Consider the following 20,010-nt stretch of genomic DNA (forward strand, 5'->3'; position numbering starts at 1 on the left):
CCTTCCTTCCTTCCTCCCTTCCTCCCTTCCTCCCTTCCTCCCTTCCTCCCTTCCGCCACTTCCGCCACTTCCGCCACTTCCGCCACTTCCTTCCGCCACTTCCTTCCGCCACTTCCTTCCTTCCTTCCGCCACTTCCTTCCTTCCTTCCGCCACTTCCTTCCTTCCGCCACTTCCTTCCTTCCTTCCTTCCTTCCTTCCTTCCTTCCTTCCTTCCTTCCTTCCTTCCTTCCTTCCTTCCTTCCTTCCTTCCTTCGACACTTCCTTCCTTCCGACACTTCCTTCCGACACTTCCTTCCTTCCTTCCTTCCTTCCTTCCTTCCTTCCTTCCTTCCTTCCTTCCTTCCTTCCTTCCTTCCTTCCTTCCTTCCTTCCTTCCTTCCTTCCTTCCTTCCTTCCTTCCTTCCTTCCTTCCTTCCTTCCTTCCTTCCTTCCTTCCGCCACTTCCTTCCGCCACTTCCTTCCGCCACTTCCTTCCGCCACTTCCTTCCGCCACTTCCGCCACTTCCGCCACTTCCGCCACTTCCGCCACTTCCTTCCGCCACTTCCTTCCGCCACTTCCTTCCGCCACTTCCTTCCTTCCTTCTTCCATTGTGAAGCTAAACCTAAGTGCTGAAAAAATTTATGATTTGAATAATGCAAATTAAGAAGTTCTAGCATATAATTGTTCTTTTCCTTCAACTATGAAGCAAATATTGTCAAATGCACTGTGATCTTAACTTCAGTATTCCTTATAATGTCACAATTTTTTTTAATTCCATAAAAGCAAGTGGAGTTAACCAGAACCACATTGGCATAAATAAGAGGAGAATCAGATTTTGAAAGGTAACATCTTGCTGTCTGTTACATAGCTGTCAAAATGGATGAAAAAACCCTGTTATGTTCCCCCAGACCATGTACCTTTAAAATCAGACTTGTCAGTGATTGATGGAGTTCCAATGAAAGATACAACATTTATAATGCTGCTACATATGTGAACATCTCTCTGTACATCAATGTTATTTAAGGACAAATGTTGTAAGTTGACCCAAGCAGGTTTCTTCTGCCAAGAAAACACCAAAACAAAAACAGTCAAACGAAAACTCCCTTGAACCCTGCTGAAAACCACAAACAAACAAACAAAAAAAAGAATTGCATGTCAAATACATTTAAATGTAAAATATTGTAGATATCTATTACAGATTGTGCTGGTTGTAAAAACTCAGTGTCACAATGAAGACCACTCAAGCCACTCCAAAGGGTGTGGCTCAAGCCAAATAGGACTTTTGATAGTGCCCATTACTAGGACAGATATTTCATTTTGAATCCACAGAAGAGTTTCTGGGAAAAAACAGGTGGAATTTGATTATTGCCTCAAGAAGTCCATCAAATAAATTAAAAAAAAAAAATTAAAAAAAAAAAAAAATAAAAAAAAAAACCCCACCCAAACCAAACAAAACCGATGAGAACAAAAGTTTCTAAAATCTTGAAAGAGATTTTATCTAGCAGTTTAGGAATTTACCCAGCATAACACAGACTCAAGTTAAATCTGCTGTCCTTCTAAGGTGTTTTGTTTCTACAACGTTCAAAAGAAGGACTTCATGAATAGTCCTTCCTGAATACTTATATGGCATAAGCTGACACAAGACATATTCAGTACTTCTTGCCTTTAGAGGAGCCATAAAAATAGTCTTTGAAACTTAAGCTGGAAATTTTGTCGGAGCTGAATTTGTAATCAAAGAGAAAAAAAACCCTAATTTTATAGCAATTACTTTAAATTTTCACTCATCCTTGCATTCTATACAATATGACAAATGATGGAATGACTGCTTCTGAATATCTTCTATCTTGATGGCTAAGATATTCTTTAGTGCTAGAGCTCAGTGACAACATTGTCTCTAGCTTTTTGACCTTCAAGGGAACTAGTGAAGCATTTCTTATGGCATAACTTGCTATTCATTTTGTGCAGGTAAACAAGACTGGAGGAGAGTGAGCATGGGAAACTGGTAAGGGCAGCCCAAAAAAAAAAAAATTGAAGTTAAAAACAAAGGAGAAAAGATGGAATAGGAATTAAACAGTGTAAGCAAAACTTGTCCCCTCTTTCCTTTTTGCCTGTTAACAGCAATTACCCCCATCCTTATCTGTCACAAAGCAAACAGACTTCTGGAAAGATGGAGCAAAAGGCAGGGCTGACAGTTCTGCAGCCAGCTCAACAGCAGCAGAATCTTTACTGGGTGCCATCTACAGCACAAAAACTGAGCTGCATTTCCCTTTTAAGACTTCTTACGGAAACAACTTGAAATTAGTAATGATTGATGCATCTTTTATCAAACACGGATAGCTAATCCAGTAACTGGATCTTTCACATTTATATGGTATTTTCAGGCTAATGAACAACAATTAAAGCTGGACACTAGGGCATTCCCTTTTTGTCATAATTCACTAAGGGCTGGAGCTTCAGTCATTTCATCTTCTAAAGCTTTACTATTTTTTCCTTATGACTATAAATGAGTTTTTTATTCTGCAGATTTTAAGACTTTGGTAGAAGCCTTTTGTTGCTATTGTTCACAGCTGAAGGAGAAAGTTATTTGTTTTACTAAGATAAGGTTTCTAAAACATCCTGCTTAAAAAAAAAATAGAGCAAAAACAGATGATGTTTTCTCCCTTTTCCAGTTATCTGTTATTTTCTAAAGAAACTGAAATGCCATCTTGCCTCCTGGATAAATTATCTCTTTGTTTAAAACACAGGCAAAAAGCCTCCAAGATATAAGTAAAGGTCAGCTGAAGAGTTCAGTTTAGCACAGGCATTGCTAAACACAAAGTTGTTTAGCTGGACTTTCAAAAACTTTTATATTTTCCTTTTCTTACACTGAACACTTTCATTACTTTTACACTGTGCTGGTTTTCAGTAAAATCACCCAGGCCAGCACAGGGACCCAAGCACTAGCACTACAGTTGCGCTTTTTGTTTTTCCTTAGCACAGCTCTGTCCTCTGTGAGCTCAGTCCATCTCAAACAATGCCCAAGTGCAGCCAGGAAGTTAGCTCAAACACCATTCTCAGCAGTCAGTTTGTTTGCAGTTATATTATGTGCTAGATCATCTAACCACTGGCTATCAACTATAGTGTGCCGATGTGGTACAGACATAATCATGCTCAGACCAAAATTTCACTCATTTCATCCACCATCTGATGTTTTTTGAAGCAACTTCAAAATGAATATTAAAATTTTAAATTATTTCATTTGTAGTCATACACTGTATTGAACATGTGATTTCAGATTTCTTCAACGGCAGGTAATTATGGAGCAGCCCTGGATGTTTGTACAGACTGGGGAATGAGAAGCCAGAGAGCAGTGCCATGGAAGGGGACCTGGGAGTCGATGGCAAGTTGAACATGAGTCAGCAGTGCCCTGGCAGCCAGGAGGGCCAACCCTGTCCTGGGGAACATCAAGCACAGCATCAGGCACCAGCCAGGCAAAGGCAGGGATTGCCCTGCTCTGCTCTGAGCTCTGGCGACCTGACCTCCAGTCGTGGGGGACATTTTGGGTGTCACAATATAAACAAGACATTAAATTGTTAGACAGTGTCCAAAGCATAGCAATAATGATGGTGAAGGTCCTTGAGGGGAAGCCATATGAAAGCAGTTGAGGTCACTTGGTCTGCTCAGCCTGGAGGAGACTGAAGGGAGACCTCACAGCAATCTCCAACTCCCTTGTGAGGGGAAGAGGAGGAGCAGGCACTGATCTCTTCTCTGTGACAGCACCCCAGGGAATGGCCTGAAGCTGTGTCCAAAGAGGTTCAGGTTGGGTATCAGGAAAAGGTTCTTCACCCAGAGGGTGGTTGGACACTGGAACAGTTCTCCAGGGAAGTGGTCACAGCACCAGCCTGACAGAGCTCAAGAATTGTTTGGACAATGCTCTCAGACACATGGTGTGACTCTTGGAGATAGTGCTGTGCAGGGCTGGGAGTTGGACTCAATGTTTGTGGGTCCCTTCCAGCTCAACATATTCTGGGATTCTGTATCTAAGATTTCAACTTTATAAGAAATTTTTCTCTTGGGTTCAATGCTGTGGTTTAACCCCAGTCAGCAACCAAGCCCCACACAGCCACTCACTCACTCACTCACCACCAGCAGGATCAGAGAGCACTGAAAGGATAAAAGCCAGAAAACTCGTGGGTTAAGATAAAGATAATTTAATACAGAAACCAAAAGTTGCACACACAAGCAAAGCAAAATGAGGAGCGGGCAGGAAGGTTTTCAGCCACGCCAAGGAGACCAGGGCCCCATCACATGTTACGGTAACTTGGAAAAACAAACACCACCACCCCAAATGCCCCTTCCACTCCTCCTTCTCCCCCCATTTTATATACTCAGCATGAGGTCATAGGGTCTGCAATACCTGTCTGGCCAGTTTGTGTCACCTGTCCCAACTGTGTCTTCTCGCAACCTCCCATACACGCCCAACATACACTCCTTGACAGTGTGGCAGCATGAAGAGACAAAAAGACTTGGCTCTGTGCAAGACCTGTTTAGCAATAACAAAAGCATCCATTTTCAGCCCTCTACCCCAGCCAAACGAACTCTACCCCAACGAATTAACTCTACCCCAGCCAAAACCAGTACACCCATGAACGAAGAGGACCAGGAACTTCCACCTCAAAATGAAAAAAAAACAACTTTCCTGTAAGGATGATGGAGCACTTGTGCAGGTTTCCCAGAGATTCTGGCAATATCTCCTTCTGTGGAGAAATCCAAAGCACAATCCTGAGTGATGTACTTTAGGGAGCTGTGCTTGAGCAGGAAGATAGGACTAGACTGACCTGCAGTCCTCCCTTCTAATCTTAAACATTATGTGATTCTGTCACCATCATCTCAGATGGAATTGATGCATATCACAAGTTTTAGCCTTTGAAGACAATTATTTTAAGAGACCAAACCAAAATCTTCCACTTTTTTTTACATTATAATTCTAGTTTGAGCGGGACATGCCTTTGCATCAGCAGTATAACTAATAGATCTCAAGCATAAATCTCATAATGAATTTTGTTCTAGGGTGAGGTATTATTAAGCAACAAGACATGTCTTCTTCCCCGTTTTCCTTCTTACTTGGAGAGATATAGAAAGCCTCTTATTGGTACCTAAAAGTCCAATATATGTTATGACTTGACACAATAGCTTAGTGAATTAAACATAAACTTCATATATGGAAAATTAATAAATTTTTTTTTTTTTTTAATTAAGAAAGAAAAAATTTGAATTCCAGACAAAGAAAAAATGTTAATTTAAGGAAATCAGAGTAATATAGGACACAAGTTTCTGCACAAGCACATGGAAACTGATTGTAATCTACTTAAGTAAACTAACCATAACAGAATCAAAATTCTAACCAGGTATCTTTAACATCTCTTTACTTTGAGTAGAATAAAATAAGCTCACATTAATGAATTAACGCACTACATTATGTAAGTAAGATTAAATATTTAGATAAATAGTATGTTTTCCCTGGACTACACAATTACTTAAAAAGAAAAATCCAGATTTCATGTAAACACATACCCAAATGAAAGCTGAGCTGCAGTCTCTGAAATAATTTTCAGTGACACAGATTTCTAAGACTATTTATACATCCAAACTGAAGTGTTTTAGGGGATGTTTGAAGACTTGGGCCTTATAAGTTTGATTTGAGAATAATTCTGCTTTAAAAAGTTCTGTATAGCTAGAAATATGCATTATTTAGAAGACTAAATATATAAAAAATCCCAAATTATTTCACTATTGCCTAAACTTTGACATCTTCTTTATATGCACATATTGCTGCCACTTATTTTACCCAAAAAGGAAAATCACATAGCCAAGGTCACAGAATTGAAGAATGTAGTAGTCTTATTTGTCCAGGTGAGACTAAGACCCATCTTTTCTTTCTCTTTCCCTTTCATCCAGAAGATAGAGGTCTCTAAGGACTGTAGTGACAGGTCAAAAGTTAAGAGCAACAGCTTTAGATCCTTTCTTCTGCTAAGGCATCAGAAGTTTCTTTTTTTTTTTTTTTCTTTTTTTTTCTTTTTTTTTTTTCCCTCTCTACATGAACTCCGGGTGAGAATTTCTCTTCCTTTGGGGTACTTTTAGTTTTGCTACTTTCTAGGCTTTGAGAAAACTTACTCACTATTCTTCCTGCCTGGATCTAGTCCTTAGGTTTAAACTGAGTGGCATTGTAATTTTTCTGGTTGTACTTGGACTGTGAGCTTCAAAATTTTTAGACAAACTGAAACAAAAAATGTTTCAGGGATTTTAGAGGGTTTGTGAAACTTCATAAATAGCAAGTCTTGCATTGTCACCACAAAGTCACATATACTTGAGCATAAGCTAAAATGTTTACAATTTCCCTTTCTCCTTGCCTCTTAGAGCACCTTCATCTCTTGGGCTTGACAAAGGTCCATCATAAATGGCCCCTGTCTCTGAGAATAAATATTTTAGTATTGGGTCTCCCACAAATACAAAGCCATTCATCTTCACACCTTGCTATGGCTTTCCAATTTATTATCAATGTTCATAAAATTGTTCTAATTTGAAAGGGTGAGTTTTATCTGTCAGTATAAGCATATTTTTAAGTATAAACTGAAGACAGATATTAATTAATATTATGCTCTGATTTTTTTGTCCTTTTAGGAGTTCTGCAAGACATTTTATATTCATTCTGTCTGTTTGCTAGGAAATTATAAAAAACCCTGCAATATTTGCCTTCAATATTATGAGAAACCAGAAAGCACTCAAAAAATTCCAAGAAAGCCCTATGAGATTTGTTGATTTCCAGGTAAAAGGAAATGATTCAATGAAATTTAAACTAACTTACAGTAAACCAGGGTCAGAAAATGTGCATAATATATCAAGGTCAAAAGGCGGGTGATTCTTTGAGGCAGTAACTTTGAGAGCCAGGAGTAACTTTATTTATCCTTTTTTAATTGCAAAACCTTTGTGTGCTGTTTTGTATTCTTTACAAATTTTAATTAAGACATTTTACTGGTGGGTGCCCAAAGTAAATATATGTGGATATAGCTCTCTGTGTCTTAAAAAATGTCTGAGGTATACAGTGTTTAAAATTTTTATGCCTTTGTGACTCGATGTATCCTTTATTTCATCACTCCCTTGGTAGTGTAGCTTATTTTCCAAGTTAAACAAAGGCATTGGCAGAGAAGCTACAAAGTGTTCTAATCTCCTGACCCTCACACTGACAGTTCAATATATTTTAGAACAACTAAAGATATGGAAGTGGAATTATGAAACAAGCAGGCACTTTAGAAGAATGTTCTATAAATTTATAGCTTTACTGTGCAGTGGAACTGCTGTAGTTTTAAAAGAGCAAGGACATACATCTGGAAAATAAAACATTATGGTAGTGGCTCACTGTAAGAAAAATATAAAAAGATCTGTCAAATAAAATTGTACAGAAAATGTGAGATTATTGGTTTCATTGGGATTTATTAATTTGATAAATTTCAATTCATGTTTGCTAAATGAGGGAGGGGAAACTGTAACACAGGCTGATGACTTGAAATAATTTTATAACATGTTCTGGTGTTATTTTTCACCTATATCTAAAATTCATGCAGTTAGCTAGAGAAAGGAAAGGTTCTCTCCCCTCAGCGGGCCAGTTCTTGCAGTAACTCAAAGCACACATATTCAAGCATCAAATGTCACCACATTGCCATCTTACTGTGAGTGACTGGAATTTACTTCCTATTGTTAGTGGGGCTGAAAATTTCTACTAGATACTATAGAGTTCATAATGTGTTGTCTAAACTGAAAACATTTTCAGGCACTGAACTGACCTTTTAGAAAACTGCACTTTCATCCTTAAAGTGCTGGACTATTGCAATATTTCATTTAAAAGGTTATTTAAACTTTTTTCATCTTTTTGTGGAAAAGGGTAAGGATTATTTTGTGAAAGAAGTATCTTCATATAATTCTTCTGTGTCAAAATCCAAGGAAAAATACCACTCATTACTCTAAAATTGCTTCAAGAAAACTAGGCAGAAAAGACCACAGCTGCTATTCTCCCTGAGAAATGAGCAGATAATTGTAATTAATATTTAATACTTGCTTTCTAGTTCTAACTAATAGTTATTAAATCTTGGGGATTTTTCTATGAACATTCTGAGTAAAGATGAGAAGAAGAAAATATTTTTCTTCTATCTTATTGACTTGGAACTGAGGTACAGAGAAATGATGAGCTGCTCACAGTCAGTTAGAAAAATCTGCAACTAAATGTGTGCTTCTCCAGTACCAGTTAAAAGTCCTGACAAAAAATATCTTACCCTACCAATTTGGCTGAAAAGGGATTGATTGCTTGTAGAGCCTAACCATAATACAGCACCTGTGCATTTAAAAGAAGGAAAAAGAAATTGAACCAGATTGCAGAGTTGCCAGCCTGAGGAATGCTGACCACAAACAGCCTTTTCCCCTACAATTTATCAGAGGAAAGGAAAAGTATTAAAGATAGGATTAATCCTCTTTAGAGGGGAGAATGTGGGAAATGATTACTGCAAGAACTGGTTGGCTGTAGTGCTAAGGGATCAGATTTTAGAAAAAAAAAAAACAGCCTGCTTCCAAATGATAAATGAATATGTGAGCTTCACTGATGGCACACATGACTGTTTTTAGACTTAGAAGAAGTGACAGAGGAAGATGAGCAGTCATGTAAGTGGCAGGGTAAGTGTATTAAAGGCATAGCATAAGAGAAACGAGCTGACATAAAGACCAGTGACCGTAAGGAGAGGTGATAAAAAAAGAGAAGGGAATATTTAAGGAAATGAGTTAACTCTTTTCGTTCCAAATCTCGTATAACTCTTAGGTCAATGAAGAAAACAGCATCGTCCCAGGAAATAAGTGGAGAAATGTGGAATTAAGAACAGAAAGAAAGAAATACAGAAGATTTAACTGTATGTTTTGCTGGCATCATCGTCTTAGAAAATTTGGTATGTATTTGATAGTTTTTTTCATGATCACAAACATGAACTTTAAATGGGTATTTGGCATTTCCAGAAGGCTTAGACACACATGATGAAATAAAGGAGACATAACAGAGTAAGGTACTTCCCAGCCAATTATTCCTGGCCTAGAAAGGTTGCCAAATAATGCAGATTGCATGCAAATTTTTTCTTTGAAATTTACAATAAATTATGTTGTCTTGCAGTAGGCTGGGTTAGGAGTGAACATTCATTAATGGAGGATCAGCTGCTGAATGTATTTTATTAAGCTGGTATAGCTTATATATTTCAGACACAAGTCTCAAACAAAAATGAACTAAATAAAATGAAATTAAGCTTTTAGAGACTACTGTAGAATTATTGGAGCAATATAAAATATTTTCTTCTAAGGAAGTATCTATCATATTTCAGAAGAGAGTATGAGACCAAGGACCACTTACACAAAGTGGGCCACCCTTTTATGGCAGCAAGAAGCCAATGCACAAAGATGCTCTATTGTTGCAAGCTTCTGGAAGCAGCGAGCAGTTCAACTGAGGTTTTCCTTATTTTCTACAGAGGTTGAAACAGTAGATCGTGAGGGAGGAAACAGAAGCTCAGTCCACAGTTTAACCCTAGCACTGGCACAAACAGGAAGCTGCTGCTGAAAGAGGATTCATCTACTAACTAAACAGCCACTGGGATCTTTGTTGAAGTTGAAGTTGTTCTTACTGCATAAACATGAGGTTTTCAGCAACAGAACACCATAGGGAAATCATCCTTTGGGCCTCCTAATGCCTTGCAGTAGTTGTAGCTGCTTACATTTTCTCTGTCTAGGTGTAGCATATTTATAGGACCATAGAATGAATGGTGTGGGTGGAAAGGGACCTTTAAATGCCACGTGGTCCAATCCCACTGCAATGAACATGGCTGCAATGTCTTCAGCTACATTGCATTGCTCAGAGCCTGTGCAACCTAGCCTTGAATGTTTACAGGAATGGGACATTCACCATCTCTATGGACACCCTATTGTTCTTTTGCATCTCTTTTTAACTCACTTTTCACAGGTATTAAGGACTGTGCATAACATAAAAAAAATTGAATAGTCAACCTAAAATACCTTTTTTTTGGTTGATGAAATTGTATTAGAATTTTTTTTTTTTTCTGAGAAAATGTTTGCCTCAGAAAAGGGTATAGTGATATTCATGTAAAAAGCAGAAAAAGGTACCATTTTTCCACGTTGTGATTTTTTTCCTGAGACCTTTAGTATAGAATTATAAATAGCTGTGGAAAGTAAGATGCCATGCAGCAGTAACTATGGAGATAAATGTTTACATTTAATCAGTAATATATTTATATTGCTGCATCAGGAGCATGCATCTTATGGTTGCTGTTTTACTCCCCCAGGTCAAATACGTTTCAGACGTTCAATGTATTAAATTATATACATGTCTATAGTGAACAAAACCAAATGCAACTATAAGAGATACTTCAAAATAATAATTTTAAAACCCCCTGAAACTGCAATTACTTCCTATTCTGAGGAAGTATTCTGGCAGTATGTTACCAATACTCAGTGAAAAATTGAGGATGGCAATCCTTGCACACTAATTTGACACATTAAAAGATATGTGAAGTTAGATGAGAAAACCAAACCTTTTTGGAAAACAATCATTTTTTATTTAACATAGTAAAGCATTGCTCTTGTTTAACATACATACTGGTTTTACATTTTTTTAAAATAAACCTATCTGGTTGCAAGTTTTACTCTCTTCTTTTAAGAACATTTTAATGCATTGAGATTCTTAATAGAACTTGTTGATAAACTTCCATCAAAATCTAGTGAATGTAGATGTGTGTTTTCCTTGCTATTGACATTTTTAATGGGTAAATACCAGATTGTCACCATTATTTTTTCCCCTACTTTTTTTTTATGCGATGCATACAGAACATTTTCTTTCATGTCAACATCATGGTAATACTTCTGTCCACTGAATCTCTTAATTTCCTCATAAGTACAGTAGATTGCAAGATTCTGGGGTCTTGTGATGATGAGACTTCTTCACTATGATACAGTCAGTATGAGAGATCTTTCTAGAAAGACACTGTCTACATGAGAGTTTTAAACAAGAAGAAAAACGGATCAAAATCAACAATTCTATACTCTATTATTATAGACCAAAGTGACCACCGGATTTTGAAGGGACAGGTTCTTAACAATCCTTCTCATTTCATAACTCATTGCAAATTTATGAGATGCTGAGTTTTGTTCACACATATTTAAATATCATAGAGAAACTTGTATCTGTCCTATTGGTAGTTATTACAGCAGACAAGAATACCAAGCTATTTAGGGACAGCTATTCTAATTTTCATAAGTTTCAGCAGGGACTCAGGCACCAAAATCCTATTCAGCCATCACCTACAGACAGTTGTGAAACCAGCGATTGTTATTCATATTGTTGAGCACTCACCCATTAATCAGGATAAAACTTGAGAATTGAGAATGACATATTTGTCAGTCCTCCTCACTTCCCATAAACACTTTTGTTGATTTTCACTTATATGTACAATACTAAATGAGTGGAACAGTGCACTTTACTGAATCAATACAGAGCATGATGATTTAAAGTGTCAGGATATAAGGCACAGAGAAGAAAAAACAGGAGCAAGAATAGCAACATTACTGAGAAATGAAATAGAATCTGCTGAGAAAAATGGCATAAATGCTTGGAATGACAGTAGAGAAAGTTTTGATAGAAATTTGGATAATAAAGGCAGTCAGGTAATTCACTGATGTAGCTACAGATCTCTTGGGCAGTTAGAGCAGATATGGCAGTACACTCAGCATGGTCTCTAAGAGCTTGGCTTTAATCTTTATCAAAGGAAAAGTAATTACCTTGATGCAGAATTTGAAGGAAACTAAGCAAAAACTTAAGAGGTTTTTTTTTTTTTTCCAAGGAACTATAAATTGTTGGGAGGGAGGTAATGGGGAAAGAGTGTTTGTTTTTATTTAGTTCTTTTGGTTTTGTTTTTCTGCTAAATAGCCTACATGGTTAGAGGCAGTTCTATATATAATGCAATTACTTGAGACAGGTATAAACACAGTTGATATTGAGAACATGCACTGTGCAGCAATTAAAAAATCTTCAGATTTGTTATACTTATGAGACTTCTTAGCAGAGAAAGAAGTGCACTAGATTTGATGTCAGAAAGTCTAACAATGAGAGAACGTGAAACACTCAGTGAAACTTTGGCTGATATTTTATAGCACTGAGGAAATATACTAGAGAGACTGAAATAATGGAAGAACTGACAATTAAAATTTACTCTGATATAATCCATCCAGGGAAATAGAGAGCAAAGTAAGTTAACAATGAATGTGAATAATATTGGTATATGTAAGGAAAAAAAGGGGATAAAAAACAACCTTTAAAGAAATATGAAAATTCTAGAAAGAACAAGGAGAAAGTAAGGTAAAATGTGGAAGTAGTGAAAATCAGGAGGTAGAGGATAACTCTTATTTTTGCATGGAAACCAATTCCTTAATTCCTTAATTCAGAAGCTACATAAATTATATTAGCAATAGTAATTGAATGCAGATTTGCAATGCATGTGCCATAAACACTTAGTTTAGGCTGGGAAAAATAAAATTCTGGGATTAATTCTTTTTTGTAGTAGTGGCTATGGGTCTGTTTTTTGGATCTGTGCTGAAAACTGTTGATGACACAGATGTTTTTCCTTACTGTTGAGAAGTGCTGACATAGGGCCAAGGCCTTTTCTACCTCTCACCTCAACCCTCCAGTGAAGTGGTTGGGTGGTGCACAAGGAGCTGGGAATGAGCACGACCAGGACAGGTGACCCCAAATGACCAGATGAATACCATATGACATCATTCCCATCATATGGCATCCTGCTCAGGAATAAAAATCATGATGTGGGGAGAGGCTTGTGAAGGCTACTGATGCTTGGATACTGGCTGGGCATCAGTTGGCTGATAGGGTACAACTGTATTTTCTTCACTTGTTTTGATTTTCCTGGCTTTGTTTGTTTGTGGGGTTTTTTCATTTGTTTGGTTGGTTTTTTGTGGGTTTTTGTCTGTGTGTGGTTTTTTTGTGTTTTTTCTTTGTGGGTTTTTTGGGGTTTTATATTTTTGTTTGGGGACGATTGGGGAAGTGACTTTTTTTCTTTGATTTTTTTTGGGGGGCAGGGTGGGAGTTTGGTTGGTTTTGCAGGAGGAGAAGGTTGTGAGCAAGTAGTTTTGTGGTTCTTAGCTGCCTAACCTGGTTGAACCATGACAGCACTGAAGGTGTTGGATGGCTACAAGGAACAATGAGCCATGCGAGTTAAGGCACAATAGAAGGGGCTTTCTTACTTGATTTTTTTTTGTCACAGTTTTCCCCATCTCTCCTATTTGCAAAAACACTCCAACAAAGGGCTTTGGATTTGCTTGAGTCAGTTGAAAAAGAAAACTGGTGGGTTGAAAACGCTACTGTCAAATTCTGGCCTACTTAACCATATAAACCTCTTCAATTTAAAGCCTATGACCTAAATCTTCACAAATATGGGAATTTCCATTTCAGGAATGTCACAAAGTTTATACTTTATATACTTTATAATGACAGTCAGCCTGGCCTGACGCTGGAATCTGTTGCCTAAAAGTATGTGGCTAGAAACAGGCAAGGAACCTTCTGTCATCCTTTCAGGCTTCCAGCTGCATCTCTAGAAAGACGTAGATTTCCTGCAGTCCTGTGTTGGCTCTGCCAAGATCACGCATGTCTCAGGTATCCTCAGGCATCTGGTACCATATTTATGCACTCAAAGCAGCTTCTGGTAAAACAGTTTTATTTCAACAATTTTATTTAGAACATACTGAAAGATACAATAGTTAAAGAAAGAAGAGAAATAATGAGGTGCATAATTAAACTTGGCTTTTTGATCAGTGCTTTCTAAAACCTAACTAGACATTTGTTGTACTTGCAAGCTGTCTTGTTCCCAGTCTTCAGCTCATTTAATCAGATGTAGTTTAACTGCATCTAATACCAAGACCTACACGGTGATTTTTAAAATAAAAGATCTCAAATTCAGTTTATATAGAGTGCCTATGCACTTCTTTGAAATCTGTTTATAGTGAAAAGAAGTTGGGCAAAACTATTTTTTTTTTGCTTGTGTGTTTCATTTAAAAAAGTTAAAATTTTCAGGATTTGATTGTCATTACTACATTCAGTAGTTATAGAAGAGTGTCAACAGAGGATGGAAAAGCTGTGCAAAACCTTGTTTCCTACATTTCTCTAGGGCTTCTGACTCAGAGTTGTAAAAACCCAGGAGTAAACTAGTAAACAGACAGTGACTCAGCCATGACCATTCACTCCTCTTTTTGATCTGTTTTATTTCAGTTCACAAAGCAGTTTATTCCCTTTTGTTCCTGGTCAAAAGACATGATCATTCCCTGCACTTCTCCAGACACTTCTCTACTCTTTTGCTCACAAGAGGGATTAGTATGTCAGTCTCCCTTGCTTTCTCTTTCATACACCATGTCATAGGCTGCTCTCCCCTGCATGGTAGAGAAATATAGCCTTAAATCAATTTCTACCAGTTTGCTTACTTGTTTTTTGGGGGTTTTTTTGCTAAATTTAAATCATGTCCCATCTTCGTCTGTTGAGTGCTCCCTTAGTGTTCTGAAAGAACGATTAAGACCATGAAAACAGGGGCTTTGCAATGGATACCAGTGAGAAACACTGGTATATTTTAGGACAGCCATAACTCCCTTTCACTAAACAGCCAGAGACCATCCAGAAATGCGTACCAGTGCAGAAAACATTGTTTAAGCAATGTGTCTATTTAAAGCATTGCTTTACAGTCCTAGCCTGTGGCTGCTGGCTGCTTCTAAAGTCAGTGTTGAACTCTGGCCCGCATGCACAGGAAGGGACAAGACCTTGTTTCCCACAGCAATGCAAGTGGCAGATGCAAATGGCCACCCACTTGCCAATATGTACTGGAGCTAGAGTAGTCCAAGGGCTTCCACAGTGAAATACATTCACACAGATCCTGCTTGAAAAACATTAAGGCATAATATTTCTTCATGGAAGAACAACTGTTAGAATATGAGATGCCCATTCTAGGATTTACTAGCATCACTTTATTTAACCTCTGTTGCAGATCAACTTGGCAGCTTGAATTTAATCTCAGATATTTTACTGCTTTCGTAAATCTACCCAGTAAGGGTATAAGTATCCCTTACTAAAAAAGAATAAAGTCTGAAAATATCATAGGATTGGAGTAGATTACTATGTGAAAACCAGATTTCTCATTTAAACTGAGGAAATGTTAAATGAGAAAAAGTTAAATATAGAAGCAACTGAAAGGAAATACTCTTGCTGTTATGCTAAAGATGACAACTAAAATATTGTAAAAATGATTCCTATATCTTAAATATATGATGATTTTAATATTAAATCTTTTTTCTAAAAATCAAGTGGTAAAGGACTGCATATTTTATATTCCTGAAAAAATCCATTTCCCTTCTTCCATTTGCCATTTTTTCATTAAGAATATCTGTTTCTTTCTTATCTTTTAAATACTGCAAAGCATTCAGCTAATAGCAAGAAAGCAACAGTTTATTTCAAGCTAGTGCTGTCTTGGTCACATGAGTCCTGATATTTAAAGTATTTTAATCAATATGAAAGAATAACAAATGCTAAGCTCTCCAAATACAATTATATTTACTGTATAAATCGTCTTTGATACAAATGAAAAAAAATACTTGCAGGACTTCTCTTTGCAAACTAAGATTTTTTCCTGAATGACTTGATTTATTTTCTATCTCTATTTTCTGTGAAACCTCTTGCAACACAAAGCTTCCCTTCTTGTCCACATTCTAGCACAACTGTTCAGTCACTCATTTGGCCTTATATGAATTCCACATTGACTGCAAATGTACAAAAAAAAATAAATTGGAAATAGGGAAATCTTTCAGTTATATACACCATTTTCACACCACCATAAGGCTTTTCCTTGCAGTATATTTCAGTGTGCTGGTCAGTCTACTTTAAGTGAGCCATAGAGTAGAATTTTCTGTGTTTTGATGGACTCAGTCCCTTAAACTATAAAATTTTGCTGTTAAGAACCATTATTATGGATTATGTCTTCCAATGATCTTTTGTTTTCACCAAAATATTGTTTTGTATATGTGGTACTGCAAATAACTGACTATTGGCGCCCTTAAAGAAAGCCCTATTGCATCATACATGGGATTTATGAATGCACACCATATGCTGGCTAAAATACAAATCATTGGAAAGCACCCACTTCTGACTTTACCAGGGAAAGCTGGCCAGAAAGGATAAAGGAAAAGGAAAAGTTTGGGAGCTGAATTTAAAAGAAACAGAACCAGCCAGTACTGTTGGATGGATGAAAAAGCTGGATAGCTGTTAGTTTAAAATCAATAGTATGTTCAGCCATGTGTTAAGTAGAATTCTATGTGGTTGAATGAGTTATTGATATGGGAGTTTATTTGTTTTGCTGTATGCAAGGTATCACAAGCCAAAATTCAGTGGAGTGATTAATGTGGCTGAAAAACCTCTTGTAGCATGAACTGGGACTTCTGTTTCAGGATGCTGTCTCTGTCCACCTATGATGGCAATGAAATAGTGTTAGCAAGAAGCACACTTAAATACCTTGTCTTTTCAGACTAACCACCAACAACTGGGGATGAAAGAGAAGTTCTGTAAAAGGAGCCTCTACAGGGAGGGAATTTTACATAACCCTTTCAGGCAAAATATTTTTTAATACTTTTTTTAAAAAAATCTTCCCTGTGATACTAGGGTTTTACAGTTATATAACATGTGAGGAGTACTAGTTACTCATGAGTTGTGCTGGAGAATGCTTTCTGAGGCATCCGGGTGCCAGTTTGAAATAGCGAAGAAAGGTTTGTCTTAATTCTGGACTCTCTCAGAGCTCTCAGAACTCATGTGCACAGGAGACAGAGCCTTCTTTTGTGAGAAGCTGATGGTGCCCCTTTGTCAGTACCATGGTTTGTACTTTCAATAGAGATGAAACAGAACTAATTCTGACCCCTTGTTCTGAATCAAGCATAGAAAAGACTGTATTTAAACTCAGCTGAGAAATGATTGTTCTCATGCTCAGGTGACACAGAGTGATTTGCATTCCCATGGCTGAAGACCAGTCCACTACACAGTGCACTTGGTCTCCCTATCAGTGACAGATGGTGCTCCCATGTCCTTTGAGCACACATAATTTTACTGTTAGCATTAATTAAAGATCATGAGCATAATATGGAGAATGATCAGAATGATGATTTGCAGCATGCTTCCAACAGTCTGTTGCATGTCTTTGCGTATTGTGCTCAGAAATGTCAATTTTCTAAAGGAACTGAACAGAAGGAGTTGATGATGTAGTTTCCAAGAAGAACTGAAAGAGTTGGTTTAACATCATTCACACTTCCTGTAGTGAGCAGATTTTCAGAGCTGCAGTCTGATTTACTTGGAAGACATTACTTATCTTTTTCTAAAGATCCAAAGAATGAAATAGGATGTGTTGTGCAACTGCTCAGAGTACAGGGCTGATGTATGTATCAAGGAGTCAAGGTATTTCACATTAATACACATCCAAAGAACATTCTGCACCTCTGCTCTTGGACCCTACTAAAGAATGATCATCTATTTGCACTCTTTTTTTCTCTCTTTTTTTTTTTTTAATATGAGACAGAGACAAGACTCCATAATGGCTTTTAAAACTGAGTTAGGACACTTACCTGCAGTATAGAAAGCAAAGATTCAACTCTCAGATTTGCACTAGGCAGAGCAGAAATTTGCATTAAATTGTCATGCTGCCTTCTAAGTGTTCAATGCCCTACCCACTCTGTTTGTTTTCTTGAGGGTGGTTCTCTATTTGGACTGGAAACTTTAGTTCTGCTTGTAAGGCAGACTTTCTAATATGTTTTTCATTAAAAGCAGTGTAAAAATCAGTTCCACAACAATGTGAAAGAAAAAAATATTTTGGAAAATAAGGCATTTTATACACATACATTTTTCCACCTTATTCTTTGAGATACACTTGAGTTATTAGTGAAAAACTGAAAATAAATAATAATAAAAATGAAGTTAATTTGATTTGGATTTTAGTTTGAGTGAAATAATTGTCTTGCCCTTCTCCTTTACTGAATGTATAAATAGCTAGGTCCACAGAAGCAGAAGCTTAAAGGAAAAATTTTACTTCTGTAGCAACCACATATTTTACAATCCATAAATAATTCTTTGTCCGTCTAGTAAACCACTATATACAGATTCGCTAGAAAAAATAGTATAAATTAATGTCATCCAGCAACAGAGAAATACATGAGATCCCATCTCCTCTTCTATTATCAGAAAAACATAACATATAACAGGCAAATGTGACACCAGTTTCAGAACTTCATCGTTGTTATTTACAGCATATTCTAAACTTTTCTGACAATTTTAGGGTACTGTCTAAACAGAGGTTGAAAAGAAATGTGATGGGAAGAGGTATTCTGAGCCAAATATGACCCATTTTAAACTTCAGTATATTTGTCATGTGTGCTGGTAGGAAAAAAAAATTGTTATTCCTACTCAAAACACCATCAAATTCAGCCAAACCACTTATAGCCTCATTAGTTAATCAGTGGGTTATTAATTATTTAAGAGTCATAAGTTCTAGACAATTATAAACAGCTTTATCTGTTTCCTTGTTGTTTACAACATTTAAGGGCAGATTTTTGAGGAGAATGCTGTTACAGCCTCCATAAACTTCAATACATTTAATGAGGAATGACAATGAAATCTGGTTTTGGAAGTAACTGAAATATTTCTGCCTCTCATTTCCTAATTTTGAGAACTTTTGTCTGTCCTTTACTCTTCAGAGCCTGTGACAGAATTTTCTAATAAAATATTTAAAATGACGTAAAAAAGTATGGTATTGTTTAATAATTATTATATCATTTTTACTCTAATATTTAATAATTAGTATAGTAGTTTTTATCATCTTCCTGACCACGATTATCAAATATTTGTTTAAAACACACTACATATTACAAAAAAATCTTTCTTCTAAATTAAGTTGATTAGATTCTAGTTCTTATCTTCGTTTTAATTTTGACTTTCTTTTATGTCTTTCCAACAGAAAATGTTCATGAGGATTTCAAAGTTGTCATGAACACTTAACAGCCAAAAGACAAAATCAGATCAGTCATATACTGTGCTGACTATCAAGTTTATTTCTTTTGTTTCCCATTATAAGTCGTTCCTCAAAGTTATGGGCACAATTTGCTAGTCAAAAATACATCTAGCAGTTATGGTACTTAAGAATGAGTTTTTATATAAAAATTTCATATTTTTAAAATACCTAGTTTTTATTCTGATACTTTTCTATACTTATTCTAGAGGAAGATATGCTTAACAACAGCAAAATATTTCTCCAATTATTGCACTAAACCCCAGGTGAAATTGAGTGGTTGTAGTGGTCCTTGATTTAAAGCCTGTAAATATATTTTAGCTCTTCTTTACTGTCTACCACCTATACCTCAAAGACCAGGGAGGTACTAATTTAAGGGCTTTCTGGATTTGTTTGTTTTTGTTTTGTTGGGGTTTTGTTGTTGTTGTTATTGTTGTTGTTGTTTCCCTAACAATTTACATTCCCTAGCACTTTCAAATTAGGCAACAAGATTCTGCACAGAAATATATGTATAACTATATGTAGTTATAACACTATGTAGTCTTTCAATCCTTTCTATTTTCTTCATACTAGAAGATATCCTTATCAGAGTTTTCAACAATATTTGGACAAATGCTAGAATATTTTTTACTTGTTCCACTCTGAGTCTCAAGTGGTGCTAAGCACTGCTAAGAATTTCAGTCTCCTTGCTTTAATATTATATATTAATTAGTAACTGACCACCCTCTTCCCACCACTGAAAACATTTTGCAGAAGTGTGCTATTCCCAGCATTGACCCTTCATACACTGTGGGATATCACTGTTTGGACATGGAGTCCCAAAGCAGTATATCACATCCTGCTTAGAGCACATATGATATTTTCCA

The 20,010-nt window shown here is 36.7% G+C and overlaps 3 long non-coding RNA genes across 4 annotated transcripts in view; all 3 read left to right on the plus strand.

The window, feature by feature from the left end:
- LOC135295461 (uncharacterized) overlaps window positions 1-20,010 on the plus strand; it is a 131,854-nt gene that overhangs the window by 21,791 nt on the left and 90,053 nt on the right. The gene's annotated exons all lie outside the window — the stretch shown is intronic.
- On the plus strand, window positions 547-3,435 carry LOC135295458 (uncharacterized). Of its 2 annotated transcripts, none has more exons than XR_010357566.1 (3): window positions 547-823; window positions 1,947-2,056; window positions 3,256-3,435. It is a non-coding gene; the product is annotated as an uncharacterized LOC135295458 (long non-coding RNA). The 2 variants fall into 2 exon arrangements; XR_010357567.1 differs by having other exon boundaries at window positions 1,947-1,983.
- LOC135295459 (uncharacterized) lies at window positions 3,924-10,696 on the plus strand. The gene is made up of 4 exons (XR_010357569.1): window positions 3,924-4,661; window positions 6,642-6,786; window positions 8,824-8,947; window positions 9,515-10,696. It is a non-coding gene; the product is annotated as an uncharacterized LOC135295459 (long non-coding RNA).

This window comes from Passer domesticus, chromosome 2, assembly GCF_036417665.1.
Source record: "Passer domesticus isolate bPasDom1 chromosome 2, bPasDom1.hap1, whole genome shotgun sequence".
Lineage (NCBI taxonomy): Eukaryota > Metazoa > Chordata > Aves > Passeriformes > Passeridae > Passer > Passer domesticus.